The 26,505-nt window shown below is 51.9% G+C and overlaps 1 protein-coding gene and 1 long non-coding RNA gene across 2 annotated transcripts in view; one reads left to right on the top strand and one right to left on the bottom strand.

Moving 5' to 3' along the window:
• The window catches only part of NOS1 (nitric oxide synthase 1), a 170,974-nt gene extending 144,680 nt beyond the window's left edge, over window positions 1-26,294 (bottom strand). The window contains exon 1 of the mRNA XM_032309123.1: window positions 26,212-26,294. The gene's annotated coding sequence lies outside the window, so the exon portion shown is untranslated. The remainder of the gene's footprint in view (window positions 1-26,211) is intronic.
• On the top strand, window positions 3,979-5,283 carry LOC116571328. Its single transcript, XR_004277841.1, has 2 exons — window positions 3,979-4,360; window positions 5,051-5,283. It is a non-coding gene; the product is annotated as an uncharacterized LOC116571328 (long non-coding RNA).
• Window positions 26,295-26,505: the final 211 nt, after the last annotated feature.

Genomic DNA, 26,505 nt, shown 5'->3' with positions numbered 1-26,505 from the left:
CGACGTGAAGAGAGATGCTGCCTTTGGTTGGGTTCCCCAGAAGCAGACCCTGAAATGAGGATTTGCTTGGCTGTGGTTGATTGGGACACATCTCCATGAAGAATGGTAGGGGAGAGAGGGAAGTAGGAGGAGGGAAGGTGAACACGGGAGGCTGTGCTATCAGTAAAGTCCCCAGAGGCTCGGTCATAGGGAAGTGCTGCAGACAGTGTAGACGAGATCCCAGAGTTGCCCCCGTTAGGGCGTAAGGGGACTGCGCCCCTCGATCACTGGGTAGGGATCACCCCCAGGAGGATGTTAAATTTCCAGACCCTCCGGTTCTCTCCCACACAGCGTGGGTTCTGGCTGTTGGGAGCGAAGGCACACGGAGAGCTGGTGTGCACAAACACGGGGAAGACATCCTTGTGGGGTACGCGCAGCACACCGACCGCATCTGCCACAGACACTCCGAGAAAGAACTAGACTGAAGACATAATGCAGAGAAGCATTTGCCTTTTCTGGAACAAAGTGCCAGGTACTGTGCCCACCGTTTATGGGTATGACCCCATCCCCTCCCCACAGTAACCCATGAGTCGGTGTCATTATTGCTCCTGCTTAAGAGGAAGAGGTAAACTCAGCTTTTTCCTGGCACCAAATTCTGAGCTGTGAGTACTAGATTATGGAAAGGGTAAGGAGGGGCTGAGGCGAGTAAGTGGATCGGGGCGAATCGCCTCGGATGAGGCGGAAGGAGGTGTGGTCCCGGCTTCCTCTTTTCAATTCCCCACCTTCCTTCCCTGGTTTCCCTCTGTCTGGCCCAATTCGTGCTGCCGTGCACCTGACTCAGCTGGAGAGATGCCCAGAGCAGCCTCTCTAGCTGTGGGGGCTTGTAGGGGGGCTGAGAGCTTAGGACCCTCCACGCACCACCCTAGATGCCCTGTTGCCCCCAGGGGTTGCTGACTGAGTATGTGGGGTGGGAGGAGATAGGGCAGCTCCCGGGGTATGTTGGGACCTTGACATGGAGGGACCCAAGGCAAGGACCCCAGCCCCCAATGCCTCCTGGGGCCAGGCTGGGTGCATGTCAATGAGGAAGCGGGCTGGAGATGGGGTGGGGGGCCCCGAATGAACTGAAGAGACCCTCCCCCATCTACTGGGGCACCCGTGGCTGCCCCTCAGCTCTGGTGAGAGTGGGGACGTTGCAGTGTGCCCCGACTAGCTCCTCTTTCCCAAGAAGCTGGAAAGCTAGAGTTTCACATTAAAAGAATTTTACATTCTTTTAATGTAAAATCTCCTGAATTTTAAATCTGGAGACCCACCCACCCCAAAAGCTAACCCAACAAGATAGAACACTGCAGACTAAACAGAATGTGGTCACCTGAGAGCCGTTCCTGTGTGACAACTGGCTTATTGGGGGGAGGGTAGCAGGAGGACTGTGGGAATGGTGAGACCATCACACTATGCCTTACTTTACGGGATCCTAAACTTTTTTTTTTTTTTAAGTCTCTTTTTCTCTTCTGGTTTTCTTCTGTTCACTCCTTATTCCTATCACCCCCTTTCACCAAAACCGTACACACGATGAACTTTCCAGCTTGCCTCAAATACACTGTTGCCATTTTGTGCCCCTGTGCCTTTGCTGTGCTGTGTGCGGGGGACGCCCTCCCACACCTCTTCCCCTCGCGCTCAGCCTCTCCTGATTCTACGAGAGGCAACGCATTGCTGATTTCTCTAGACTTAGCAAGGCAGAGTCAGGCCAGCTCCAACACCTCTAATACAGGCACTGTGTTGCTCAAGAAATATATCATTCCTACCCTCCTAGAGTTAAGTATATGGAGGAGTATAAGTCAAGGAAACAGCAGATTAAAATAATGGGAGTTACATTCTGTGTTAGCCAGAGATATATGCAAAAACCACAACAGCAATATCTTTAATTAAAGAAAGTCTGGGAGTGCCTGGGTAGCTTAGTGAGTTAAGCCTCTGCCTTCAGCTCGGGTCATGATCCCGGGGTCCTGGGATCGAGCCCCGCATTGGGCTCTCTGCTCAGCAGGGAGCCTGCTTCCCCTTCTCTCCACCTGCCTCTCTGCCTACTTGTGATTTCTCTGTCAAATAAATAAATACAGTTAAAAAAAAAAAAAAAGAAAGAAAGAAAGTCTAGCTGACCTGACTTAGAGCATTAAAGACTGAATTCCCGAGTACATCCGGGAGGACATCAGTCTCTGTGTCTGCTAATGCACTTCTCCATCCTCAACAGTCCTACCACGGACTTTGGCCAGCCTCCTCTGGCCAGTTCCTTGCCATGCCCTCCTCTGGGAGCCCCCTCTGTACCCTTCCTCACATGGCTCACACTTGTTCATCTTCCAGGTCCCGGGTTAGACACCCTCCTCTTCCAGGAAGGCCCCCTGGCTTTCCCAGGCTGGCTGAGATGCTTCCTTCCCGCTCCCATGGTGCACCACTGCAGCTCACAGATGAGGGATGGAAGCAGAAAAATGTTCACCTTTAGACGGAAAGACTAACCTGCAGCCTGCCGAGCTCGGATAAGGATCAAATACCTGTGGGGTAGCCACATTCTTTAAGGTCCTCCTGAATTGCTTGTATATCATACCAGAAGTTCATACCAAACTGAATGATAAGCACCAGGGAAGTCTTGGGAAAGTAGTTTCCAAGTAGAAATCTGAAGAAGACACGTACGATCTAGTACTCCCTGCACAGCCCCTGCCCCGGAGCACCAAGCCTGTAACCATCAGCCTCACACAGCAAAAGGGCAGTCCTTTCTGCCCACCGTGCCTGTCCCCTTGCAACTCAAATTAACTTCCTAAGTTGCCCCCTACATGGTCTCAAGAACTCTTTCTTGGGTCCCAGGACCCTACAATACAACTAACTACCTCTCCCAGAAGTCCCCCGGGTCTCCCTAATGACGTGCCCTCAGGCCTTGCTCTGCAGGGCACGGGGCCTCAAACCCAGACACTGACAGACACTGACCTTATCTCTGGGTCAAATGGTGGGCGCTCATACAGCCTTGGAGATGCCACGATAAGGTCCCAAGCGGAGACACTCAACAGACAGCTTTTTTTTTTTTTTTTAAAGATCGTATTTATTTATTTGACAGATCACAAGTAGGCAGAGAAGCAGGAAGAAAGAGAGGAGGAGGAAGCAGGCTCCCCGCTGAGCAGAGAGCCGGATGCGGGACTCGATCCCAGGACCCTGAGATCATGACCTGAGCCGAAGGCAGCGGCTTAACCCACTGAGCCACTCAGGCGCCCCTCAACAGACAGCTTTTAACTTCTTCCCAGCCCCGGGCTATGCCACCTGGGGTTTGTTATGAATTCATATTTAAAATACATCGTGTTGTTTTCCTGTGACCAGCCTACTTCCATTGCTCTGTTGAGGCTGGGTGTTAAACGTAGTCCCATTAGTTCCTTGCAAGTGTTTAAAATACCAGAAAGGGGGGTGCCTGGGTGGCACAGTGGGTTAAAGCCTCTGCCTTGGGCTCAGGTCATGATCCCAGGGTCCTGGGATCAAGCCCTGCATGGGGCTCTCTGCTTGCTAGACAGGGAACCTGCTTCCTCCCCTCTCTCTGCCTACTTGTGATCTCTGTCCGTCAAATAAATAAAATCTTAAAAAATAAATAAAAAATAAAATACCGGAAAGGTTTCAACGCCCTGTTTAGAAATGTCATTTTCCTGTATTTGGGGAACCTCGGGAAGTGAGGGTGGTCTGGATCTCTCTCGAATGCTGAGATGTCCTGCTCTTGGCTCCCACTGTGCTCCCTCTAGGAACACCTTCTCTGCCCAGCCAACACTACCCTGACCCCTCCCATACCCACGCTAGGCACTTTCCTTAGCCAAATTCAGACCCTGCCCAGGACTGTCAAGTGGGTGGTGGGTACGAAGTCTTGGCAGAAGGCCCCTCCCTAGCAGCAGAAGGGCTGCGCGGCTCCCTGCCCAGGCCTCCTACCTGCTGGGACCCTTCAAGGCTCCTCCTTCTGCTTAGGAGCTGGGCGGGCGGATCCTGTGGGCACCTCTCTCCTTGCTTTCCTGGAGGCCTGGCCTCTTCTTGCTCCTGGAAACCTGGCACTGAGCAGATCTGACCCCTGGCCCTAGGAAGCCCTCCCTCCCAGGGCTCCAGGTCGTGAGAACCAGCCCAGGTGTGTCCCCTGGGGCCCTGTCACCCGGGCCCAGCTGTCCCCATGATCCTGGAGCTGGACCTGAGGCTCAGGGCCGCAGCTGAGGGTAGGAGGGAAAAGAGAGCTTCGCTTCCCCACACCTGCGCAGCACACCCCAGCTTGTCGGGGCGGGGAGCTTGCTGAACACTCACGGTACTCGTGCGGCTGTCTCCGGGAGAGTTCTAGAAATCTGTATTTTTAGCAGGTGCACCAGAAATTCTCAATTGGGTGAGTCAGGGCAAGAGCGAAGGCAGGTTCTGGGAAGGAGCCCCTGGGCTCCTGGGGACGACTCCAGGCTGACGGGGACAGACGGAGAAATGTCGGGAGAGGTAGGAGTGCTCGCAGGTGGATGGTCAGTCGGACAGACAGACAGCAGCCTCCTCGTCTTCCCTTGAGTCTCCGTCCAACGTGAGTGTCTGTTTACTTGTAATTGCTGCGCCCCCACGAGACTGTCAGCCGCAGGAAGATAGGTACCGTGTCTGCCGTGTTCACAGCAATGTCCCAGGCCTAGCCCAGTTCCTGGCACATAGCATATGCTCAACTAATATCTGTGGAATAAATGAATGAATGAATGAAAGGGAGGCATGAGAGGACGGACTGGTGGGCAGACAGGCAGGTCGGAAGGCAGGTAGGAGGGGTGGAGAGTTGGGCGGTTGGCTGTATGGATGGATGGATGAATGGACAGATGGACAGATGGGCAGACAGGCAGACGGGCAGAAGGATAGAAAGGTGAGTGGACAGGTGGATGGACAAGCACGAGGGCTCGTGCTCTAGGCGAGCTCCTGTCCAGTCCCGTGCCCTATCTCTCCGTCCTAAGAAAACTTCCGAACCTTGAAGCTGCTCCCACTTTCGTTGCCAACCCGGCCCAGGCCCCTCCCACCTCCTCAGCAACTTGGCTTCTCCTCATGTCCACTCCAGACAAAGGAAATCTACTCAGAGAGAGAAGGTGCCTCCTGGGTCATGCCAGAGCATTCCATGCACCAGGCCACAGCAGCGGTCCTGAATAGCTCTTGAAGCATCAGACCCGGGCTCTGATTCAGCAGCGGAGGCCCCAGAGACAAGTTCCCTGCCTTCCAACCTCAAGACGGAAGGGGTGGTGGTGGTGACATACTTTTTAAAAAGCACAAATAATAAAAGAGCCACCCTACGTATTCCTACTACCCTCCATTAACCTTGATTAACATGTTGACATTCTAGCTTTTTTTTCCTAGACATTGGCTTTTTTTTTAAATAAATTTTAATTTTCAGGTTGGTTTTAGATTCACAGCAAAATTGAACAGAAAGTACACTGAGTTCCTACATCCTCCTGCTCCCCACCCCCTGTCTCCCGCATAGTCAACATCCTGCACCAGGACACCTGTTATACTCCATGAACCGACACGGACACGTCCTTACCGTTCTTATCAGAGCCTGTATCTTACACCTGGGCTCCCTCTTGGCGCTGCACATTCTGTGGGTTTGGGTAAATGTATAATGATGTGTATCCTCCGTCACGGTATCACACAGAACACGTTGCCTGCTCTAAATATTCCTCGTGCTCTGCCTATCCATCCCTCCCTCCTCACTAACCCCTGGTAACCACTGATCTTTTTATCTTTCCCGTAGTTTTGCTTTTCCAGAATGTCCCAGAGTTGGAATCACACGCTGTGTGGCCTTTCAGATCGGCTTCTTTGACTTAGTAATAGACATGTAAGTTTCCTCCATGTCTTTCGTGGTTCCTTCCTCTTCCGTGCTGAATAATATTCTACGCTGTGGACGGACCACAATTCATTCATCCATTTACCCATCGAAGGGTATTTTGGTTGCTTCCAAATCTTGGTAATTATGAATAAGGCTGCTATAAACATCTGTGTGCAGGTTTTTGTGCGGAAAAAGATTTCAACTCCTGGGCACCTGGGTGGCTTGGTTGGTTAAGTATCTGCCTTTGGTTCAGGTCATGATCTCAGGGTCCTGGGTCCTGCATCGGGCTCCCTGTTCAGCGAGGAGCCTGCTTCTTCCTCTGCCCCTCCCCCTACTTGTGTGTGCTTTTCTCTCTCTCTCAAAAATAAATAAATAACAATTTAAAAAGAGAGAGAGAGAGCTTTCAACTCCTTTGAGTAAATACCAGCGAATGTGATTACAAGATTGTATGGTAGGAGTATATTTAGGCATACATTTTTAAAAACATGAAAACTTTGTCCCTCTAAAAATACAGCTACCATGATTGAGCTCCTAGTGTATGCCAGGAGGTGTTTCTACACATTTTATACAAATTACCTCACATCATCCTCATAGCCACTCTCGGACATAGCATTAGCTCCACGGTACAGATGAGGAAAGCATGACCAGAAGAAATTAAGTAACTAACCCAGGGTCACACACCCATGGGGCCACCTGGAACCTCAGAAGTCTGACTTTGGAGCCCATGTTTTTAGCGACTATGCTGGAAAAAGTTAGAAAATTACAGGTAAAGCCGAAGTCCCCTTTGACCCCTAGCCTCGACCCTGATCTGTCCCAGCATTCCCTAGCAATGATGAGTACCAAGGGCAGGACTTGAGGGGGTGGCCCATTCTGAAAGAAGGCAATAATGAGCTGTCTGGAGAAAACTTTACAGTAATAATAAAACTGGCTGAAATCAGTCTGCTTTTTATTATCACTGAATACTGTCTATTGTAACTGAAGTCAGTGATCAAATAAATATTCCACCCTGAGAAAGTATTTTGTTTGTCTAAACTATAAACCACCGCTGCATTACTGTTCAGTTTTTTTTTTAAAGATTTTATTTATTTATTTGACAGAGAGAAAGAGATCACAAGTAGGCAGAGAGGCAGGCAGAGAGAGAGAGAGGAAGGGAATCAGACTCCCTGCTGAGCAGAGAGCCTGATGCAGGGCTCGATCCCAGGACCCTGGGATCATGACCTGAACCCAAGGCAGAGGCTTTAACCCACTGAGCCACCTAGGCGCCCCATCATTACTGTTAAGTTTTAAGAATAAGTTTCAAATGAGTCCATTTTTATTACTTATCCTTTAATGAACATGGTGTTCTACCTGTAAGCAAATTCAGAGAACCACCCCTCGCCCTTGCCCAGATTATACACTGGCTCCTGCCACAGGTGGACTCAGCTACATGTAATCGTTTCAGAAGTTCTTAACGGTTTGGAACTGTCCAAAGTCACTTTTGGCTTGGTTTGTGTTTCCAACCTCTGAGATAATACTAATACATATTCCTACATTCAAGCAGCAGATTAAAAATAAACAGTGATTACAGACACAAAGAAATAGCACTTGAGTGACTTCTGTCATTCTTCGTCACTATCTGGAGTGGCGTTTAAAATATACCTGTTTAAAATTTAAGAGTGAAGTGAAATACAAATCACTAGGTGTCATAGTTTTTTGTTTTTTTGTGAAGTGTCAATGTTTAGTTCATTCATGATCTATTTTAGTGAATTTGAATCTATCTTTAACATTGAGACTTATTCTTTTAAAATGACTGGTTTAAAATAAAAGACCAAGCCATGGAAAGGCTAATTATTAGTATAGAATTATTACTGCAAATGATCTTGTCATATAGAGGAGAAGGGTGTTTGAAATCAAACTGTTGTAGATATCAGGGTCACCTTGGTGGCTCAGTGGGTTAAGCCTCTGCCTTTGGCTCAGGTCGTGATCTCAAGGTCCTGGGATCAAGCCCCACATCGGGCTCTCTGCTCAGCATGGTGTCTGCTTCCCCCTTTCTCTTTGCCTGCCTCTCTGCCTACTTGTGATCTCTTTCTGTCAAAAAAAAAAAAATCTTAAAAAAAACCCCTTAATTCTTAAAAAAATAAAAAAATCAGTCTGTTGTAGATATCAAATATCCTCTCAGTTAACTGCTTCCCAGAGACTCTCTATGCTGTGAAGTTTCTGTGTATCTCTCCCAACTTGCTTTATGTGGATAAATACAAATGTATGTATCAGTAAAATATATCAAATGTTATTTTGTATATGTACAAGTGTTTAAATAGGCATAAATATTGACTCCTTTTACACCATGCCCCCAGACTTTCTTTTCTCCATCTATGGCTATGTTCGAGATTTCGTCATGTGAATGCTTATAGATCTCGCTCTTTTAAAATCACTATCCATGAAAGAAACCACATTTTACTTATTCACTCCCCTCCTGATTGGCATTTAGGCTGTTTCCAGTTCTTTACTATTATAAGCAACACGTCCCTCTGTGGTTGTTGCCCTAGACACGGCAAGGTCGGGGGCAGGTGGGGTTCTCGGGTTAATAGGTCCCGTCAGGTGCCCTGCTGGGGACTGTTCCAACCTTCGGATGGTCCATGGTTATTTGCACCCTTGCCCTTTTCTCAGGACGGCCCTGGGCCAGGCGAGGCTCAGGATGCCTTTCTCGTCCCCAGCGGCGCCTCCTGCCTGGATCCCGTGACCCTGTGGTTGTCACAATCCCGGCACCGTGAGCCTCGTGATCTGGGCTATTTAGGCAGACTCACCTACACCAGTGCGCGCGTGTGCGCACACACACGCACACACACCCCATCCCTTGGTCTCTCCGTGCCAGTGAGGGATTTCCAGGCTTGATCACGTTACTCTGCTCTGTGTCCCGGGCTGACAGCTGGCGCTGGGGATCCCAGGGGCTGTTCTCATTGCCTGTCTACACCCACAGCTTCTTTCTCTTCCTGCAAACCCTGGCCATTGTCTGTGCCCGTGAGGCATACTAGGGCTGATTCACTCTTCTCTTCCCTTTTTACACATGTCTGCTTTCCCAACTAGCCTGGGACATCCTTGAGAGTAGGGTCAAGATCTTGTTCACCGTGTCCCCAGAATGTGGCACAAAATAGGTACTGAATCATTGGAGAGTTAACAATTGATAAATGAAATAATCCCTGTGACTGTTTTGGGTCCTCACTCTTGGGCACCATACTTTATGTGCATTTTCTCCTCACGCAAGAGTAGATGATGTTATGTTTCCTGTGAGGTAGGTAATTATCCTTATTTTATGGTTGAGAAAACCAAGGCTCAGAGAGCTTAAGTGTGTTGCCTAAGGCCACACAGCAACATCCTCTGTGAGGGGGATCTGACCCAGCATGTGCCTGACTTCTGCTGGGGATACTCTCTAGCCCTTTGCCATCTGACTAGGTCAAGTTTGGAAGTTCAGAGTTGAGACAGGCACCATTTTTGTCCTCAACTCCTCAGCCCCATGAGAAAGCCTTGGGCTCCCACCATCTTTCCCCAAGATTGCTGTGAACGCCTGCTAACTGGTGTCTTGCCCATCCTTCACTCCCATCCAGCCGGGGCGGTCGTCCTCAAGTACTAATCTAAATTCATCTCCCTTCTTCCTAGCGCCAGTCCTCTCCTTGATTCCCCACTGACCAAAGTCCTCAAGATGTCTGACTGCTCCTCCACGACCCAGACCTGCCTTTGTCCTAGGCTCACCTCCCTTTACCACCCACCCCCAGGCTCCACGGTCCAGCCACACCTAGCTGCTTACAGTTCCGCAGTTGCTTGGGCCACCCTCTTCCTCACCCCAGGGACTTTGCACATGCTTCTCTCTCCACCTGGAGCACGTCCCTCTCTCTCCTGACTCAACCTTCAGGTCTGTCCCTTGAGAGCTGGGGTCTGGCCCTTGTTTTCAAGCTGCGGCCCTGACCTGGGGACTCTCCACTCTGGGGACTTGTCTTAGCCACAGGGGACATATAGGAGCAGGAGCAGAGGAGGGGGACGAAAGCCATGATTGGCAGCCCCAGCTGGGAGGTTGATGCCACCCTGCAGATACTCTGATTTCTTTTGTGCCTGGAAGCCTCTCCTTCAGGAACAGCCATAGAAGAGAGAAAAGAGTCAATGCTGTATTTGCCACATGCTGGGAAAAAAGGTGTCTACCTGAGGGATAGGGAGAGGACCAGGCAGGAAACAGTGCCCAGTGCAGGACCTGCCTCATTTGATCTTCAGAACAGCCTAGGAGGTAAGTAGTCTTGGACCCATTTTATAGATGAAGCAGCTCATGAAATAGAAAAAGAGGGAAGTGGGGCACCCTCCTGGCCAGCAGCCCCTCTCTGGTTCTCCTCCCGAGCCGGACACATCGTCACTCAGGCAGGAGGCCCTGGGCCCCAGCTTTGCCCCAGAGCTGCCAGTGTTCACGGGTTAGTTGGTGGCACATGGTGTCTGTGTGATGTTCATAGTCAGGGTCTGGGCCCAGGGTGAGGAGGGGCCTGGCCAGCAGCACCAGGGGGCAGGGAGCCCATAACCCCGGACTCTCTTTATGGGGCGGCCTCCCTGCCAATGGCTTCGGCCCCAGGTTTCCAGTGGCAGCTCTGGGTTCAGCGGTCATGTGAGGATACCGAGGCTGGACAGGTGGCCGCTGGGGCCCGCACTGTGGGTGCTGGGGGTCACACCATGCTTCTCAGGCCCCCTGGAGAAGGGCCTGTTGGGGAGCAACTAGAGGTGTCTAGTGGGGAGTTGCCCCTCTAGACACACTGGGAGCCACTCTGCCTGATGTGGGCCTGGAGCTGGAGGTGTGGCCTCAGACAGCCACGGGCCTCATCTTACCCCTGGACTGGCTCTGGGAAACCACCGTCCCCCCACCACTGCCACCAGCTGCAGAGGCAGGTATCAGAGAATCGAGTCCCGCTGTGGGCGGATGACTGTTCAGGTGCATTCTCCACGTGGGTGATGTGCCCTTGTGTGACCAGCAATGGCACTGACCAGTGGGGACCAAAGGTAAGACCACACTCCAGCTGCAGATGGACGTGCAGGGAGACCACACCCCGGGCCCTGTGTGGGGGGCCCTCAGGGGATGCCCTTGCCCCCCTGCCCCTCAGGGGCTTGGCTGGGCCCCCCACGCACGCTGGGCCTCTCACCCAGAGGACCCTCGGCTTCCAGCCTACTGGGGGTGGGGGGAGCTGATGAATCTGGTGGTGAACCACTCCCCCACCAGGGGGCAATGGGGGCCAGTGGCTGCCCAGCTCCCTAGCACAGCGGCCCCTCTGGCACATAGTAAACTTACACAGTACGTCTGTCCTGGTTTCCTGCAGCTGCAAAACAATTTGTCACAAACTTGGTGGCTTCAAGTAACAGCCTCTTACTGTCCCTCAGCCCTGGAGGCCAGAAGTCCTCCATCAAGGTACCTGCAGGCCCACATGTCCCCTGAAGCTTCTAGAGGGGCATTCATTCCCTGCCTCTCCCATTTCTTCTTCTTCCTTCAGGAGCACGTGTATTTTATTCTTTTTTCTTTAAAACAACAACAACAACAACAACTTTTTACTGGGAAATAATTACAGAGTCATAGGGGGTTGTAACACTTTATGGGGAAAGGGGGGTCCTTGCTACCCGCACCCTTCCAGGGTTTGCTGGCAAGTCATGGTGTTCCCTGGCTTCCAGGAAGGAAGGAACCCAGTCACTGGATTTGGGGTCACCCTACATCCAGGATGATCTCATCAATGAAATCCTGAATTTAATCACATCTGCAAAGGTCATTTTTCCAAATAAGTTCCCATTCACTGGTATGGGGGGCTAGAAATTGGACATATCTTTTGGGGGACACTGTTCAACCCTCAGCAAGAAGTAAAGATAAGAATGAGAATTAAGGGGTACCTGGGTGGCTGAGTGGGTAAAAGCCTCTGCCTTCGGCTCGGGTCATGATCTCAGGGTCCTGGGATCAAGCCCTGCATTGGGCTCTCTGCTCAGCAGGGAGGCTGCTTACCCCACCCCCCGCCTGCTTCTCTGCCTGCTTGTGATCACTGACTGTCAAATAAATAAAATCTTTAAAAAAAAAAAGAATAAGAAGAAGAAGAATGAGAATTAAAAGCGTCTAATTGGGTACTAAGCCTCACTGATTGATTCCTGTGGGGGTTCGTGGCTGGAGGTGCCCAAACCGACCCCCGCCTTCCACTTCCCCAACTTCTAATTCATACATTGAAGTCCTAACTCCAGTTAATATGAGGTCCTCCTGGGGTCTGGGGACCCCTTCAGTATGACTGGTGTTCTTCCGTAGAGAGCACACGTGAAGAGCCAGACACGCAGAGAAGAACACGATACAGAGTAAAGTTAGGGAGAACGTCACTTCTAAGTCAAGGAACACCCGAGGCCGCCAGAGCCAGCAGAGAGGCAGGCAGCACATTCTCTCCCATGGCCCGTAGAAGGACCCCACCTCTGCCAGCGCCTTGATCTTGATTTTCCAACTTCCAGAAATTTCTACCATCTAAGCTTTGCCGTCTGTAGGAGCTTATTAAGGCATTCCAAGCAAACGAACACATCTCTTATTCAAGACAGCTCCTGCCCCGCGCCCCAACTGCAAAGTAGATACTGCCCCCCACATTTCAGTAGAGGGACTGTGGTGCTCAGAGATGTCAGTAATGGGCTTGGTAACCCCCCGCACTTCCGGGCCTGAGCAAGGGACCGACTTGGTACATTTCCAGGCTGTCTCTTTCCTCTTTTGTGTTGTGATGCATCTCCCACGTTCCGTGGGTGGAGGTGACAGAGGGAGACAGAGTGTCCACTGGCAAGGGCTCTAATTGGCATGAGCTGGTCTTTTGGGCACACCCCTGTGGATGGCGGCCAAGCCCAGACAGGGACTGAAGCTGTCCATTTCGGTGGGTCTTTCGGCCTTGTGTGTGGGAGGACACGGCCATCAGGCTGTCAGCCTGGTGCTTTTCTGCCTATCAAAGTCACGGCAGAGAAAAACCCACTACTGCTTCCCTTCCAAGAGACAAAGCCATTGGGCAACCAATTTCCGATGACTACACGGCCTAGTGCTTTCTCCTATTATTAGACAGTCGCAGAATTCGAGGAATGAGACTGGCCCTCTGATTAAAGGATGCCCGTGTGCTGTCATTAAAATGCCCTCCGCTGTTCCCGGCCACTATCAGAAGAGCAGCCCGTGTATCTCCAGGCTGGGAACCTTGGGGGGCTTTGGGAGCAATGGGCTTAGGGAGCTTCGGGTCAGCGCACAGCCCACACAGTGTGTCCCAAGGCAGGGGGAAGGTCATTATGGCCACCTCAGGGGTCTTACTAGAGGGGTGGGGGCTTTCACTGTACCGTGCTGCTTCTGATGTAGCCCCGCGAGCTCTGCTCCGACAAGGATGCCGACTTACTACATTGGTCTTTGGGGTGTGAGTGGCGACTGGTCACCTTAGTCTTCTCACATTAGAAACACGACTATTAGAGATTTTATTTTTGTCAGAGAGAGAGCAGAAGCAGGGGGAGCAGCAGGCAGAGGGAGAAGCGGGGAGCCCAGCGTGGGACTTGCTCCCAGGACCTTGGGATCATGACCTGAGCCAAAGGCAGATGCTTAACCAAAACACGACTATGAAAATTAAATGCATTTGGGTTTGAATCCTGGCTCTGCCCCTTCTTGAATGATCCTGGGTAAGTAACTTCACTTCTCTGAGCTTCCGTGTCTTCATCCATTAAATGGGGATCACAGCTGAGATGACTTTGTTCAGAAAATGCTCACCCACGTAAGAGTCTGTGTCACGCTCAAAGCACGGGAAATGTTCAAACAATGGCAGTGGGGCTTTTTTGTTGTTGTTGTTTTGTTTTTTAACAATTCACAGATGCTTTACATTTTCTTGCTTATCCATAGACTTTCAAATTGGATCATCTATAGCCCCTTGGGTTTCCAAAATCCCAAATCACCATAATGCTAATGTGAGTAACTATATGACTTACACCTTGGCCTTAAGATCAGGAGGTCTGACCTTGTACCTGCATTGGCGTGCCAACCTGCTAAGATGACGCACCCAATTCAAGATGGATTATATATTTTGGGTTTTTTTGAGAGAAAGTTTCCAGGGGCGCCTGGGTGGCTCAGTGGGTTAAGCCACTGCCTTCGGCTCAGGTCATGATCTCAGGGTCCTGGGATCGAGTCCCGCATCGGGCTCTCTGCTCAGCAGGGAGCCTGCTTCCCTCCCTCTCTCTGCCTGCCTCTCTTTCTACTTGTGATCTAACTCTGTCAAATAAATTTTAAAAATCTTAAAAAAAAAAAAAAGAGCGAGAAAGTTTCCAGCTATTTTCAGACTCTCAAAGGGGTTCTATGTCTTCAAAGGGAAGATCTCTGAGAATGATCTGAGCAGGTTGCTTGTGCCCAAGAGCCAGGAGAAGGGACCCACCATTTAGTGAGCCCTACTATGTGTGCTGGGCTGACATACATCATCCCTGTACTAACAATTGGGCAAAATAGACACCATCATTCCCATTTTCCAGATGAGGAGACAGAGGCTCTGAGAACTCAAACTGGAAGACCAACACCAGGCTTAGTCACTTCCCTGTCCCATGGCTGGCACAGGCTTGGGATCCCAGCTTAGGTCTCTCTGACCCCAAGCTGGGCCCCATTCTCAGCTCTGTGCTGCCTCTGAGAAATGGAACGAAGTAGCCTAACGGGGAATGCCCTGACCTTGGACAGAGTCTCAGCTCAGGCTTCACACCAGGGAGTTCACCAGGCACTGAGTTATCAGGGACCACAGGACAGCCCCTCTCCAATTCTGTGAACGAGCCCCCTCGAGTCTGCAGAGCACCCACCACCCTGAGTAAAGTCTCTGCCTCTCCTCCAGGAAGAGTTCCGCCCCGACTTAGACCTCTCTGGGTCCCTCTCTCGTGTTCTGCTGCACCTGTGCAATGGGCTGTGTGGTTCTTTAAAGCCTGGGCCCTTGACACAGGGAGAATTCCAGCTCTGACATTCATCCACTAGCTGACCTTGAATTAGCCCACAAAGCCCTCTGTGCCTCACTTTCTACATTGATACAGTGAAGCTAATAACATGTACCTCCCATGAGGGGGTATTGTATTTTTCTCGTACTTTCTCCTGTCAGGGACACTCTCCTTCTTTCTCCATCCGTGTCCCACTCTCCTACTAGTCAGAGTAGCAACATAGCCAACTAGCCAACTAGCCAGTGGCAGCAGCATTGACGGCCATTGTCTCCCACGCTGTCAACTCCAAGAAGGGGGTGATTGTCCATCTCCACATCCCTAACACTTACCATAGTCGCTGGGGCATAGTACATCCCTAGGAAATATTGTTGCCGAACAACAGACTCAAAGGAAGTCCTGCTTACACCGTTGATAACACACATCTTAAATTAAGGGCTCCAAATTCACTCCATAAAAGTATAGGTTCCATGAAGGTTGAGAGACATTAATGAATGAAATATCCCTCATGAGTTACTGCAGAGCTGGGAAAAGTTGAAACATGAACTTAAACTCAGCGCTCTGTGAAACAGGGTAAAACAATAGGGCACAAGCTTTGATGTCTCCATCCATGACAGAATTTGAGGATAACAGAAATATGAAGTTTTTTTTCCCTGTGGCATTTCTTATTATGGATACCTTTATCGGGGACCAAAAGGTCATCAACGGTCTGTCTTTCCAATCACTAATCTTTTCACTCACATGCATACCTATCCCTCATTCCCTCCATCTAAATATCCACCCATCCATCCCTCCATCCAGCCCTCCATCCATCCATCCACCCATCCATCCACCCATCCATCCATCCATCCATCCATCCATCCATCCACCCACCCACCCATCCACCCATCCATCCACCCACCCATCCGACCATCCATCCATCCATCCATCCATCCACCCATCCATCCATCCACTCATCCATCGATCCATCCATCCACCCATCCATCCACCCATCCACCCATCCACCCATCCATCCATCCATCCATCCACCCATCCACCCATCCATCCATCCATCCATCCATCCACCCACCCACCCATCCACCCATCCATCCACCCACCCACCCATCCACCCATCCATCCACCCACCCATCCGACCATCCATCCATCCATCCATCCATCCATCCACCCATCCATCCATCCACTCATCCATCGATCCATCCATCCACACATCCATCCACCCATCCACCCATCCACCCATCCATCCATCCATCCATCCACCCATCCACCCATCCATCCATCCATCCATCCATCCATCCACCCACCCACCCATCCACCCATCCATCCACCCACCCACCCATCCACCCATCCATCCATCCATCCATCCACCCATCCACCCATCCACCCATCCACCCATCTATCCATCCATCCATCCATCCATCCATCCATCCATCCATCCATCTGAATATCTACCCAAACCTTCATCTCTCTGTCCATTTCTTCCTGTATCCATCCATCTATCTACCCATCTATTCCCACATCTATCAGATCATCTATCCACGTATACCCTACCACGAACATAGGTACTGAACACTTTCTACCTTTCAGGCACTGCACTAAGCACTCTTGTAACCTAACACTAAGGGACATGTGGATTCCACCTCCAAGGAATTTACATTCTAGAGGGGGATACAAATAAGCAAATAGGCAGTCTCGATTCGGTGGGCTATAGGTTATGATTGGGATGCACACAGAGGCTGGGGAAAGGCACAAGACCTGGGGGAGTCAGGCACAGTGACATCTCAGCTGAGGCAGGAAGGCCACGGAGAAGACACTGAATGGGGAGATGGGCTTTCCAGGCAGAAGGAACAGCTTTTCTTGGGCACAGATGAAGGCAAGACAAAGTGTGCTGAGCTGGGGAACTGTGGGGGCCCTGTCTGACCAGATCAGGAGAAGTGAAGCCGGTAGGAATGAATGAGTCGGCTAGAGTCCAGGGCCTTGGGTTGAGCTTGAGTTTGGACCCCATCCTGAGACCCTGGGAAGCCTTGGGTGGATGTTAGAGAGCCCCGAGTGAAGACAGCAGGCTCTAGAAAGGTCTCTCACAGGAAATGGATTCCCTTTTTGAACAGGAACACTACACAGGAGGCAAGTCATCCAACTTGCAAAAGATCCTGAAATGACTTCTTCCTTCTGAAATTTGGTCTTGCTGTTTCCTCTCCCAGAGCCATTTTATGCCTGGCTGAGAATCTAGTGGCCCTGGCAGGAGGGAAGCTAATGATTCAGACAGTCATTAACAGTCTCCCCGAAGAAGCTTCCTTGAAGCTCTAGTGGGAAATTCAGACCCAAGACCAGGAGAGGATTCCTATGGTGCATAATTATGGGCAATGATGTCCTATGGCCAGTCAGGAGGGAGAAGCTTGCATTGCATCAGTCCTTCTCTGTCCCTTGGTCATGGTGGTGGCTGGGGGTGGGGGGGAGGCTCATTGCCCAGACAGGCAGCCAGGGTAGGGGCTACATATGACAGCCAAGGGGCAGTGCACAGGACACAGACTTACTGCCCCCCACTATGTCCCAAGAACTGTGCTGGGATAGAGGAGAAACCAAGCCAGATCCCTACATTCTGGAAGCTTAGAATGATGTTAGGTACACAGGACCTCACATTGAAAAGAGTGGGTTATGAATGGTGCCTGTGGAGGGAAAGGAGGTGAGGAAAGGAAGGTGAAACACCCAACATGTTATCTGAAATAGTGTGGAGTCAAAATACACTGCCTGTAGTTGAGGAAATCAGAAGTCGTAGAGTGAAGGCATTTCTTTACGTTGCCAAGGTAACCGATGTAAACCTAAAAATAGTGATAGACCTCTCTCTATTGGGAGGACAGGGTGGGAAATGTTTGTAGATAAGGTCCAAGGTCTGTGAATCATTAAATATCAGAGAGTTGCAGTTAGCCCCAGAGGGGGCAGCTGGAAAACACAGGAACAGGAGCCCCTGGGAAGCAGGCGGAAGGGAAGAGGTGAGGTGGGCAATGGCTCCCCAAGACAAGACTTGTTCTTAGCCTTGATTATTTTTTTAACCATGCGTGTGTGCTTAGATTAAAGATTTTTAACATTTGAACAGAGATAAATTGTAGCTTAATAGAGTCAGTGGCCAAGAGCCAAACCCATGGCACAGGCAGTTAACACTACCGGATTTGGAGCCAAGGGGTCTATGGATACAATTCAGAGAGGCCGTGAACTTGGACAGGAAAAATAATTACATCTTTATTTTACTAACCCCTCACTGAAATTCAGCACTTGCTTTCCTGACAAACGTAGGCAAAAAGGCACGGTGGTGTGACTTTAAAAGGCACAGACCTGTGCCTTTATCACTGACAAAAATCATAGGTATTCTCTCTCGCCTTATCATTGTTGTAAATGGTTTGAGATATTTCCACACATCCGTGCTGCAAGACGAGAGAACTGGCTACACTCAGAGCTTGCTAATGCACCGATGGAGAAGCACGCTTATTATCATATTATGTTCGTTTCTTTAAGGTAAAATTTTGATAGCTTGATGTCCATATACTTTGTTCTTTTCAATCCGGCGCGTTTTTTTTTTTGTTTTTTGTTTTTGTTTGCATTGAAAAATATTCTTCGGAGGAGTCTGTGGGCTTTCCCAGATTGCCAGCATGGCAGGAAGTAGTTTGAGAACCCCCTTCAACCAAGAGGAGAACAGTTGGGGGGTGGGTAAGGCATTTGGTAAAGTCTTGGAGGCAGAGAGCAGGACCCACGTGCTGAGGGAAGTTAGGACCAGGCAGATGGAGAGGCAGAGAGCAGGTGCATGAGGGAATACGGCTGGCACAGTGATAACCATCATGTAACAACATCATCTGGACCCTGCCCCAAGCCCTTCGCAAACGATGTTGGGTTCAACCATGACAACAACCATAGGAAGGTACAAAGGCGATTTCCCTTTTACAGCTTAGGCTACACATCCCCAGACGGGTTTAGGGACAAGCGCAAGGCCCTGTAGCTGGTAAGGCATAGAGTAGAATTCAGACTGTGGTCCGCTGGACTCCCTAGCTTGTGCCCTTAAGGGGTCACCTCTACTGCCCAGTATAAAGGGAAGTCTTTATAACCGATAAAGTAATCGAGGATCCCACAAATCAAGTGCAGTGAAGCCCAGGATCCCAGCACGCTTGGGAATAGCCCAGCTGAGGCTTTCTCCTTGCCCAGCTGCCTGGGGATTCCTTCCTCATCCCTCATGGTTCCCTGGGGCTCTGAGAAGCTCAGGGAACCCGTGTCAGTTCCCTGGGCATCTGGACCAGCAAGCTTATGTCCTGCCCACTTGCACTGGCACACTATTCAAATCTTCCCTCCTCTTCTAGCCTTTGGAGCACTCTTGGCGTTCATGTCACCTTCATTCCACCATTGCGTCCCAACTGGGCTTCCCAGCTTTGATGCACCTGCACCCGAGTTCCTGCAATCAGGGTCCCCTGAGGGGTCGTATACCACTGTGATGGGGGTGATCGTTTGTAAGAGTTAGAACTGCATTGTTATTTGTAGGACATTACCACCAGCCCTTCCTGGACTCCCCGATAACCATCTCATCACTAAGAACTGCCACCTGGCTTCGGTGGCCGCTCTGTTTATGGTGGCACCTGGGCTGAGCCGCTCTGTTTAATCACAGCACAATGGTAAGAAAAGGCTGCGGATGTAAGACGGGAGCGATTCTCTCCATGCCTGGCTATAAGGCCAGCCACATTGTGCAGACAGAGGATCCGCAGCGGGGTGTGGAGAGGAGAAATGGCAGGAAACGGGGCATCGTGGGGCCTACCTCCAGGCTGGGGGAAGTCTGAACGCCCCTCTGGACAGCATGTCCTACGCTCACACAGTCAGTAAACCCCTGCTCTGCCCGCTTGCATTACAGGCTTTGAATTCAAATTGGATTTGTTTTGCATTGAGATTGCATCTAATTTGTGGATTCGTTTTGGTTTTACTGTGCTATTAGGGTGACAGACTCATCATACCTGCTGCTTTGCTACACGCACAGAAGCCGCCTCGTAAAACAAGTATTTCACGGCCGTGCTGGGAACGCAGTGTCTGGTGCCCTTTAAAAGTACTCTGTTTGCACATGCCAAACCCGTTGTTCAAAAATCGTGGTGCATTTGGAGTTAATATTCCAAGTGCTTAGCCCCCAGTCCCCGTATCCTGCTGATCGCCGGGGGCAGGCCCTCCGTGCCTATTCAATTTTCGTCACCTAGTGTGTGCTAGCTCCCAGCTGCGGGAGGTAAGGCTGGGGTGTGCCAGGGGCCCACGGCAGCCTCCAAACCCTGATCAGTGTCTGATGCATGGTGAGCCCTGGGAAGACTAGTACTACTCTGTCTCATGGGGCTTAGGGAAGAGACGTCTAGTGGTGTAAAAATACCCTCTCCTGGTGTTCTTGTCTCTGTCTCCTACATCTGGGTCAAGAAAGAAGAAGGAAAATGGAGATGAAGTGGCCAACCAGAGTGGCGAAACACCTGGGAGGGAGACACGGGAGCTCTATGATGCTGTCAGGAGGAAGCTTCTGGACTGGAAAACAGATCAGCTGGAAAGACACAACTCTGTGTGACCTCGGGCAGGTTACCTAACCTCTCTGAACCTCTGGGTCTCTCTATATGTTAAGGAAGACAAGGAACCATTCCAGTCCCCGCCCCCCCCACCCCCCCAGCGCTGCGCAGCAGGTGGGAGGAGCCATGGGGTCAGGGATGTGACAGGTGTAAGTGGCAGGAACACGAAAGGTTACTACTATGAGAGTCATGGTGACAGGCCGAGTCAGAGAGACATTGGGGAGTCAGTGAGGGATGGGGATCCAGGGCAAGAGAGAGTCCCCTGAATCTGTGGAAATTGCTGGCCAACAGCACTGCCGGCTTGCAGAAGACTGAATTTGTGTTCCCTGCTTTGGGGCTTAACTCTGTGAAAATATTTGGTCTTTATTTGAGATCGTTTGTTTTCCCTTGTAAGCATTAAATGTCTCTTTATAATGCATTGTTCTTGGGGAATCATGGGGAGCATCACTAACCAATTTTTTTCCCCCTAACCATATTTTCTTGAATAACGAACTCCACTTTGGTTTAAACGTTTTTATCAGAATTTCCCTCTTAATTGAAAAGTGATTTTTAAGATGCATTTTGGCAGAGCAGAAGGTGAGGGATATTAGAGTTACGGTCTTGTTCATTCTCGGTGGAGCGGAACCCAGGGGAGAAATCAGATACACAAAGAAAGTAATAGAATCAAAGGAGGAAAGAAATAATACAATGAACGCATGTGGGCTTTGAACGCGCATCTAGTCACCTCCATAAGCACCTGAGGTAGAAGAGATACGGAAATGAGTAGTCAGAGCGGACATCTGACCCAAGACCAGTTCCCGTGACTTAGCAACACTGCCATCGCCTTCGAGACTCTGGGTCTCAGTTTCCCCATCTGTGGAATGGGGCAAAGCCATTTTTACCGGACTGCAGCGAGGGTCCCAGGGACAGTGGGGTCAAGGGGGAAGTATGCATTGAATAAGCTTCAAGACTCTTCTAGCTCTAAGAATCCAGATTTTGGAGAAAATGCACTAACACAGAACACACTCCCAGGTACACACACACGTTCACGAACAGATGCATACTCACACACAGATAGACACACACCCCCTCACACACTCATTCTCGCACATCACTGTACCTGTGTGTAAACCACATGCGTGCCAGCTAATTCATACACACCCTCGCACACCCAAATACACACAAGTAAATACACACACCTCACATGTATACCGCCCCCCCACACGTTCACAGCCACACACACTCACTCTCACACACATTTTTGCATGCAGTTCCCCACACACACACATGCACAGACCCTCACAACTCTCATAAATAACACCCCTACACCTTTATACACGACCTCCCGATACTCCCTAACATGCACCCTTGCACGCACACACTCACCCCACACCCCGACCTCAGTCCTCCATACACAGCCCTGCACACACACACCCTCACACGCGCACACACCATGTTCTTCCATTACACAGTTCCTAGCTGAAGGACCGTGTCCCCTCCACCCCTTCCCAGCTGAACTTGGGTTGAAAGCCGAGCACCTTCTCTGCCCACTCCCCATGCTGAGCTCACGTCCTCACAGTCCCGCCACCGGGCTCTGCCCCAGGATGCCCAGAAACTGCCCAATGCTTCCGGTCCTTGACTATGTCTCTCTTTTTGATCCCTAACCTTGGCATTCGGTGACCCCCTACTGTGAACTCTGAGCTTCCCTGGTAGGGGTCCTTCCTGCCTTATTCAGGAATGCATCCCCAGCACCTCACACAGTGGGTGTTAAGGTAGTGAATGAATGAATAAATGAATGATTGAATGAGAGAGACCTAGGGAAGGATACAGGCTGCTCAGCCCAAGGCTCTGGGCTCCGGAGTGGGCATGGGGAGAGAAAGGAGGCCTGCCCCTGGGTCAGCCCCAGTGCCCTGCCCTCTTGGGCACTCGGTCAAGCCCTGAGCCAACTCTGCCCCGTCCACACACATCCCACCTTTGCCTCCTCCTGAGGGACCCAAAGTGCTGGTAATATTTGGGACCTACCCCTGGTAGCTCATCTCCCAGGGCCTCCCAGGTGCCTCCGGAGTCTGCAGGAAAGGACACTGTTCCTCGGGAGCACAGGCATTCTGCCATCTCAAATGACCTCCACACATGCTCACCAGCACTGTCCCCATCGGTTACCACGGGCCAGAACGGGGCTGTGTGATTCCCACACAGATCCTGCCAAGTGGCATCTATGTTCTAGAACTGAGCAAACACAAGCTCCAGCAGAGACATAACTGGCCCAAGGTCACGAGCCGGCAGGTGGCAGTCCTAGGATTTGAACCCAGGCCCCAAAGTCTTCAATGCTGCATTTCCCTGACTTGCCCACACTGGGTCTGGCACGCCGTCCTTGGTTCCCTCAGCTTCTGTGCTTCTCCACTGGGGCACCATATTTTCCTCAGCTGTCCACTCACTGCCCGTCTCCCACGCTGGGCCAGGAACCACCCAGGGGCAGTGAGGTAGATGATTCTGGTGCCTTGTCCGGGCCCCCTTTGCCAGGCCAATGCACCCATTCCCCAGCTGCTGACTTTTTTCTGGAACATTGCCTAATATAGGAAAGCTCTCTTGCTGGGGAAATTATGACACCACCTGCCCAAACTGGAGAACCAGTAACTGGCGGGCAAGGGGATACACACCAAAGGCCGCCCCCCTTTGCCTCCAGGTGGGATCCACTCTGGTCCAACTCACTCCACACCTCCTCGTGGGATCCGGCTGAGACATCTCCTGCTGAGACCCCAGCCTTACTAAGCCCCTTCTGCCCTCTCCTGCTTTCCTCGCTTGCAATTTCTAGAAAGTTCTCCTTCCAGAAAATAGGTGCCCCAGTTATCACGTCTCAGGCTCTGCTTCAGAGCTGAGAAAGGCAAAGACAAGCCTGATGATCACTGAGACCCCAGTGCCAAGGCATTTGGAGGTCATGAGTATTTACTGAATGAACAAGCCATTTTTTCCTATGCTCTGTGCAAAGCCTCTGCTCTGATCCCAGGCCTCTCGGTCAGGCCGTGCAGAGAATCATCTCTTGGCCATAGGGAGAAGCTTGGTTCCCTGTGGTCCCCTCTCCATCCCTGTTGCCTAGACCAATGCCTGGCACAGAGTAGGAGCTTAGTGAGCATTTGCTGAATGTATGGATATGCATGGAATGGCCATCTGCTTTTCCGGATTCCTGTTCATACCCCCTCCAACCCTCCAAAGCCGCCTCTACCATCACCTGCCAGGTAACCTCACCTGCCCTGCTCACCTTGGCCGGCTTTGACTTCATACCAAAGTGCTTTGCCAGCTGTCTGCACACCTCAGGGGTTCACCGAGGGCCTTCAGGGGTCCCCCAAGGGCAAGGGACGGGGGGAACCTAGGGATCAGTGTTTCCCACGGAACAGCTCTGTTTGACCTATTTCCATGAGGTTTTGTTTGGACTAAAGGGCGATGTCACTGCAAAGACTAAGAAGCCGGTCTGCTGTCTTGAATTTTTTTTTGTCTGTCCGCACCCCCTCTCATTTGATGTGGGGCACACCCTCCCTCATGCTGCCCTGTCCAAATTCTGTGTGTGGACAGACATCCTCTTAGGTCCCCATGAACTGGGGGCTCTAAGTCTGGAGGTTGAAAGCACAGGCTTTGGAGTCAGAAAGGCCTGGGGCCAGTTACTTAGTCCCTCCTGGCCTCAGTTACTGTACCTATCAAATGGGAAAACAACAGAGCTGCCTCTTGAGAAGGTTAGGTAAGAATTCAATAAGATTGATCATGAAATGTTCTAAATGAGTGCCTGGCTCCTGGAAAAGTCATAAAGGGTATCTTGTAGGATTTTTTCATGACCCAAGCAGCGCTTTGGGCATACTTGGAAATTTAACCGTCCAAATTATCATACTCTCCTTTGGCAAAGGGAGCTCAATCATGGATGCACGTGAAGTTTATCTTGTCGCTGTGTGTCTCGGACACCCAACACCATGTATCATGGCCATGATCACCGGGTGCTAGTGAAAGCCACTAACCCCAGGTGGACAGTGGGGACATTCCAAGAGGCAGCTGCATGGCTAAGTAGAGCCCTTGTCCCTTGCTGTCCCTGGCTGCAAAGGGGCCAGAGAAGGAACCCCAGTGTTCCTCTGCTTCTCAAGCCTCTGGCTTTCTCCCAGACCCAGGCGCATTGTGTTTAGATGTGGGAGAGTCAGTAGAGAATATGATTTCTCACTTCCCGGATCCCGGTGTCTAAGGCAGCTTGTGCGCAGTGAACGCTCGGTGAGTGTTGCAGAGTGAAGGCAGGCGTGGAGGAATGCGTGGATTTGAGCTCTGCCACATAAGCTCAGCATCTAGGATAGGTGTGTCTCCATAAACGTTTTGGAGAGAATGAATGAATTCTAGTTTCGCCACCCTAGTCTTGGTTCTGAGCCCGAGTCCCAGCACAGAGGCCGGTCATGAATATTTATGGCGGGAAATGAACCAGATACAGTATTTCCCTGGATAATAACCGGGTATCAGCTGTGGTTGCCCCCCCTACCTTCCCACTCGCCCCAGAGTCACGGAGATGGGTTCCAGGGACGGAAGGCTTGAGTCCAGCCACCGGCCCAGCTTGGCCTCAGCCGGGGGCAAAGGGGTCTGGAAAACAGAGCAAGTGAGTCTCCCCAAGGTATGCAACGGGGAAACTGGCCGGCTGGCTTGCAAGTATGCTCACCGGTTAGGCCCTCGGGAAACGCTCCCCCCCAGACGGACTGTGCTGGAAAGAGCAGAGCGCGGTGACCCAGGGGTGCTTCCAAGGAGCCCTCGCCTGCGCGGCGTTAGCATCCATATAACCTCACGCGCATGCACAGACACAGACACGTGGCCATGCCCCGATGGGCACAGAGCGCTCTACTGTGACCCATCCTTCTGCCCCAGCCTACGCGTTGCAGCCACGGTCCAGCACAGACTCAGAGACCCACACGAGGGATCCCGTTCATCTTCCAGAGGCAGCCCAGGTGGCACAAGTGGGTGGACACACAGCCAGCAGCCCCTGGCATCCCCCAGCCCTGGCATCCCATCCAAACACACTTGCCTCCACCCCAAGCAGACGGTGGCCACAGACCACCCTGGGGTACCACGAAGAGATAATACCACCTGTCACGAGGGACCCCCTTCCTGGATCACAGAACCCCCAGCAGCCTGGAGACGAGGCTCAGAGTTCACAGTGCAGAGCCAGAGACATGTCATGCGTCCCTTCATTTCTTGGAGGGCCGGAGCTGTCCCTCTCCAGCCCCTCGCGCTGTGCCATGGGCAGGCGGCTGCTCCCTCCTTTGCCACTGCTGGGATTGATTCCCCACCCCTCCCCTCCGGGAACCAGGAGGTGGCTCAGCCCCTAGAGTGTTGCCTGGCCTGCAGGCTGGACCGGCGTCCCCAGAAGTATGTGGATCCAGGGCCAGGGCCCTACTTGGCCCCCCACCAGGCTTCAAGACACGTGGTGCTGTGAAGCCAGAGGCCTCCTCCCAAGCTTGGGCTTGCAGGGCCGCAGTCTCCCCCTGCCTGCCTCCTGCAGGGGTCTCCAGCCAGTCAAGCAAATGGGGCCTCCCCACAGCGTGATCCCGAGAGCTGGAGGAACGCGGCCTTCGAAGCCCAGACAGGCCAGCACAGAGAACGAGCCCCACCTGCCGCGACGAGGAGGCGGCTGGGACCCTGAGGCCTCAGTCTGCGCCGACTGGTCCTTCATTCACCCACCAGGTTCCCTGTAGCCATGGTCTGGGGTTGGCCCCAGCAGCTGCACGGTCCGGGGGGAGATGCTGGGCTGGCACTGGGCCCCCTGGGGTACCCTTAAGGAGGACGGGGATGCTGGGAGGCCCCAGAATGCCCCAGGAGAGCAAACCACACCAGGGCCCCTTCCCGAGATGCCCGGGCCCGGTTCACCACGCCCGCCTGTCCCGGGGGGCAGGGCCCCCGCTCGGTACTCACCAGCTCCGGAGAGGCCTCGCCCCGGCATGGTGGCGGCCACCCCCTCTCAGGCGGTGCTCCCCATCTGGAGAGCCCAGCGGCACTAATCAGCCGCCTGGCGTGGTGCGGCCGAGTGGCTGGGGTTTAATTGACACCAGGTGGCCCCTCCCCAGGGGCAGGCTGGGAGGCGGCTCTGCCCGGCAGGGAGGCCAAGCCCTGGGCAGGGGGGCTGCACCCAGGCCTGGCCGGTTCAGGCCTCCCCTGGAGAGACCAGGGCGGTCAGGCAGCCGCGGGCCACCCCTCCCCGCCTCTCCT

This window comes from Mustela erminea, chromosome 13 (genome assembly GCF_009829155.1).
Source record: "Mustela erminea isolate mMusErm1 chromosome 13, mMusErm1.Pri, whole genome shotgun sequence".
Classification (NCBI taxonomy): domain Eukaryota; kingdom Metazoa; phylum Chordata; class Mammalia; order Carnivora; family Mustelidae; genus Mustela; species Mustela erminea.
This window is presented reverse-complemented; position numbering and strand designations above follow the sequence as displayed.